The 5512-nt window shown below is 47.1% G+C and overlaps 1 pseudogene; it reads left to right on the top strand.

Annotated features, from left to right (window-relative positions):
* Nucleotides 1–1092: 1092 nt before the first annotated feature.
* On the top strand, nucleotides 1093–2470 carry LOC147896296 (UDP-glycosyltransferase 85A2-like; annotated as a pseudogene).
* Nucleotides 2471–5512: the final 3042 nt, after the last annotated feature.

The raw sequence follows: 5512 nt of genomic DNA, 5'->3' as shown, positions 1-5512 counted from the left end.
AGCCAAAGCAATCAGCCTACTTGCAACCTCTACTTCCACATATTATTCATGACATGTAGACAGCCTTTGTGCATGGCAAAAGCATCTTTGACAATATCTTCTCATTTTGGGAAGCTTTTGCTAGGAGCTTTTTAGTGGGCTTAGGGGAGAGAGGTTTCAAATTTCTTAATTAGTCTACCAAGGATGCAAACTCTAGCTCCTTTATCTTCCGTTTGTGGTAGAAACTATGAATATCTACATTAGATCTCACGCTAATATTTTTGGGGTGAGACTTCCCCTCAGACGAGACGGAGGTTGGGTATAGCTGGCTAGATTTAGCCATAGAGATGGTGGATGTAGCCATTTTTAACCATTGTAGTGGTTGATGTGGTTGGTTTCAACCATCGCAGTGGTTGAAGTGGGCCACTACACTGTGATCAAGTCTAGCTTGTAATTCCCAACCATGGAGCACATGTAGTGCCATGTGTTCTACAACACCAACTAGCACAATCAAAAGGTAATCATAGCCTCCATACCTATACTGCTTGATGTGGTCGTTGTGATGGTTTGACTTTCGTCATTAATGATTGGTGTGAGTGGTTTTGGGCCTATGTCCTCCACTAAGAATCTTATTCATGGCTTTAAAGATGTACATGCAGTGCCACGTGTTCCGCATCAAGAACCAGCACAATGGTTGTAGTAGTTTAACTATACCCTCCAAGTCCATGTAGCAAGTTGCTAGTATGCAATAGATCTGAGCCTACAATGAGATGGCAGAGCTCTGGTGAGAATTGGGGCGTTCCACAAGATAATGATCACACCGGAGAAAGTTCGATGAGCATGTGGACCATCAACATGAATTTTTGGGGTAGTAGTAACAAAACTTAACATTGACCTAACAATTAAAAGTTATCTGCCCAACACTTGCTAAGGCTGGCGAGCAATACAGGCCGGACATGAGAGATGCTTATGCCGCCTAAGAGTCACTAATATACTAGTAAATACGACAGCCCTTCCTCCATAAGCTCTCGAATTCACACACCTATTCAAACTCACACTCACTCAGAAACCATTTCTCTCTCTCTCTCTCTCAATCAATCAATCAATCTATCAATGGCACGCTCGACTAAGCTTCACTTTCTGATGTTCCCTCTGCCTGCCCAAGGCCACATCAACCCCATGCTTCACCTTTCCTCCCTCCTCCTCCTCAGAGATTGCTCCATCACCTTCCTTAACACTGAACGATCCCACCGTAGCATGCTTTCCGCCCATGCCTCTTCACGCCCGACGTCTATTTCTCCCTCTATTCGATTCCTTACTATCCCTGATGGCTTGCCTGCCAGTTTCTCTCTCACCGTTGATCCATCTTCCTTTGTCAGGTCTTGGATGGACTTCAGCAGCATCGAGGCGTCCTCGAGAACATACTGGAACGGTCCAACGCCACTGGCGATCCCATTTCGTGTATTATTACCGACTTCTGCTTGCCTTGGGTGCAGGATGTGGCCAACAAATTCGGGATCCCTAGAGTGCTTTTTTGGTCTTCCAATGCAACCGCATTCTACATTGCTTCCCCTTCAGGAGCGGGATCTAAGTGTGAGAATCACAACAATCTTTTCTCTGCATTCTATTGCAGTTTTCAAGCATTCCATTTCCAAGCCTGGGCGGCAGGATGTGCAAGAGGTGGTTGCATTGCTACTTTTGTTCTAGATCGCAATAGATTCTGATTCATTCGCTATTTAATTTAACTTACAGGCCCCGAAGTAGAGGACGACCGTCGAAGTGACATACTGGAGATTCTAGAATTGTTTTACGATCCGATGGCTCTGCTGAGAACGGTTTTGAACATGTTCGACCGGGTGGACGAATCTTATTGCATCCTGGTCAACTCCTTTCACGACCTCGAAGCCTCTTTCTTACCTGCAGTACCTCCGAACGTCAGATGTATTGGCCCTTGTCTACTCACGGACGTTCACAAATCCAAATTACAGGCGACGGAAGTACTGGACGTGGGCGGGAGCCTTCTGAAAGAAGACGTAGAATGTCTACGATGGCTCGATGCACAAGAGAAGCGTTCCGTTCTCTTCATTTCTCTGGGTAGCGTGGGCTCCTCCAGCCAGCCCAAATCGAGGAGATAACCTTGGGCATCGAGGCAAGCAATCAGAAGTTCTTGTGGGTGGCACGTCCGGATACGCAGGCCAACAACAAATTCCCTGATGGGTTCGAGGAACGAACAAAAGGTCGAGGCCTTATCATTTCATGGGCGCCACAACTGAAGGTATTGGAGCATGCATCGCTAGGGGGTTTCGTGACTCATTGTGGGTGGAATTCAACTCTCGAGAGCATGTTCATGGGGGTGCCCATGGTGTGCTTTCCCATATTTGCGGAACAACCATTGAATGGGCATTTGGTGGGGAAGAAGTTTAAGGTGGGGATGGCTTTTGACAAGAGGGGAGATGGGGGGTGGTGGAAAGAGGGGAAGTTTGAAATTTGAATTTCAAATTTCGAATCTCCCTCCCTCCCTCCCTCCCTCTCTCTCCCTCCCTCCCTCTCTCTCCCTCCCTCCCTACCTCCCTCCCTCCTCCTCCTCCCTCTCCCTCTCCCTCTCCCTCTCCCTCCCTCCCCCTCCCTCCTCTCCCCTCCTCTGTCTTGCTCCTCCTCCTCCCTCCTCCCTCTCCCCTCCTCCTCCTTCTCGCTCCTCCTCCCTCCTTCCTCTCCCCTCCTTCTTCAGCCGCCCAGGATCCCTCTACTCTACTCCTCCCTCCTGCAGAATCTCTCCCTTCTCCTCCCTCTTGTAGCATCTCTCCCCTCCTCCTCCCTTCTACAGCAACGCCTTCCCTCCCTTCTACACATGTCGCCCTACTCTTCTCCTCTTTCTCTTGCCCTCATCTGCTTCTCCTCCTTCTTCCTTGTTGGCAATGGCATCGTAGATATCTTATACTTTTCCTCCATAGCAGACTTGAAATTTTTAAAAACAGAGTTGTAAGCTTCACGACTTATGCCAGTAGCATCACAAGCTCCAAGCACCTCCTTTGGTTGCACGAGGCCCTTGAAATCCTTCATTACCTCTCTAGCAACTTGTTTACATAGCACTTTTTATCTAGGGTCCTTCAACACTTCCATGACATCACTTGGCTTTATTAAACTTCTTAGAACATATGAAGGATCATTATCATCCATTTCCATTGTTCCCATCACATCCTCCATGAAATTCCTAAAGTAGAGTACAAATGAGTCTTAGTGGAAACAATGCAACACCACGAATATTTCGGAGTAAGAAATTTCATTGAAAATTCGGGGAACTAACCTTGCAGCCTGTATTCTCCTCTTTCGGTTACCACTATTGGTTGACAATGCATCCATAGATTGCAATTGTCTTTTCCTCTCCTTTAGTCCCAAAGGTGTTCCCTTCGACTTTTGTACTCGTTCTATCGACTTCTCTCGTTCCTTCTCCATAGCACGTTGAACTTGGCCATAGATAGACCTTTCCAAATCTTGTTTGCTTTCAGTGAACTTCTGAATTGATTCTTCCAATTCATGTCTCTCCAAGTCCAGTGCATGTGCTTTGTCATCACTGAGTTCTTTGTTTTGCAATTGGAGATCCTGCATACTATTATGTATTGCCACAATAGTAATATTTCCCAAATGTGCAAGTTCTTCTGCTTGGGCTCTCTATACCTCACTTGCTTGCATAGCCAATGTTTAAGAATGGCTCAATCGATTGCAATAACCGAGCAATCCAACTTGTCCCTTGCCAACAAACCAAACAACATCATGCATTGTATAAAAAAGAGGACTCTTTTGGGTGGTAGGGTATAAAGGATACAAGTTTCCATCCACCCAAAGGTCAAGATCCTTCTTCCCTTACAATTGAAGACTATGGAGCACACTTTGAGGAGTTCCACTATATCCCAAACAGCATGTGCTTGCATATTTTGCCTCCAGTTGTACGTTCACATGGTACTTTTTGGATTTGTCCTCGAATGGTGCCATGAGTACTCAAAGAGAGGTATCAGTGATGCAAGCTAAAATGTAGGGGAGAGCTGGCAAAGATGGAGTAGTGAGAGGGAGAGAGTAGCAAGGAAGAGGGAGGAGGAGAAGCACATGAGGGCAAGAGGAAGAGGAGGAGAGTAGGGCGACAGGTATAGAAGGGAGGGAAGTAGCTCTGTAGAAGGGAGGAGGAGGGGAGAGATGCTACAAGAGGGAGGAGGAGGGGAGAGATTTTGCAGGAGGGAGGAGTAGAGGAGAGGGAGCCTAGGTGGCTATTGGGGAAGGAGGGGAGAGGAAGGAGGGAGAAGGAGCTAGGAGGAGGAGGAGGAGGAGGGGAGAGGGAGGAGGGAGGAGGAGGAGCAAGATGGAGGAGGGGAGAGGAGGAGGGAGGGGGGGGAGGGAGAGGGAGAGGGAGGGAGGGAGGGAGGGAGGAGGGGGAGGGAGAGAGAGGGAGGGAGGGAGAGAGAGAGAGAGGGAGGGAGGGAGATTCAAATTTTGAAATTCAAATTTAAAAAAGTGGCCCCCTCCCCTCATTGATGGGGGGAGAGGTGGGCTCAAATGTGGGCTTAACCCACCTAGGTTGGGCTAGTTAGGCCTCTTTGGGACCCTCCAAGCCCCTTGCATTAGCCCACTAAGCATTCCCTAATCCATTCCTTATGAGGCCCTTTTGAGACCCCAATTCTCCCCTAATGATTATTTGTAGGATGTCTTCATCTTCAACAAGCACCTTTAGTGAGGATGAGTCCCTCCGTATCCACCATCAAGAAATGTGGTTGGAGCAAAAAAGCAAATGTATGTGTGATCGATGTCGAGAGTACATGTATCGTGCACGTAGAATTACCGTCAATCACATCTCAAAAGATATATGATCCTTTTCTAATCTGATACAGGATGCAGTGCCACTTCAGCATATGTCGCCCTATGCTTGTCATGAGGAGGCGAAGTGTCGGCGATATGAGGTGGGATCTTTAGGAGGGACCATTATGAATGCATGGAGTGATAGTGATAGTAGCCCTCTAGCATTACCTCATGAGGCCATGGAGGAGGAAGTGTTCGATGATATGGTGCAAGATTTATTTGCCCATCAGTCCTCAGGTAGGGATGATAGCATAGAGTAGGACGATCCTTTTACTCTAGCATTGACACCAGTATTTAAGGGGTGCACATTCTTTGTTCTGTGTGCTGTGACATGAAGATGGGGGTAATAAACTTCATGCACCTCTTCACTTCCTACTGCTTTCAAACTGAGTGATAGAGATATTTATCACTAGAAAAGGGGCATTAAAAAGAAGCTTTTATACCAAGAGACCACACCATACTTTCCTCCCTTAGATGAGAATGAAGATGGTAACATCCCAAGCGATGTTGTATTCAAGCATAGGGAGAAGGAAAGGATCAATAGAGGCCATAATCTCAGCAAGCCAGTCTATGCCGAAGAGGAGAGCAATACGTTATTGAAAGAAGATCTTGTGGCTCAACATGACATGAACTTATATATATCGAGGAGTTTGAAGGGGCTGATTGGGTCGGATGGGTAGGTTCTGAG

Source organism: Dipteris shenzhenensis, chromosome 12, assembly GCF_047967505.1.
Source record: "Dipteris shenzhenensis isolate YYH24624 ecotype China chromosome 12, Dip_SZ_1.0, whole genome shotgun sequence".
NCBI lineage: Eukaryota > Viridiplantae > Streptophyta > Polypodiopsida > Gleicheniales > Dipteridaceae > Dipteris > Dipteris shenzhenensis.
Note: the sequence above shows the minus strand (reverse complement) of the source record. Positions and strands in the feature narration are given on the sequence as shown.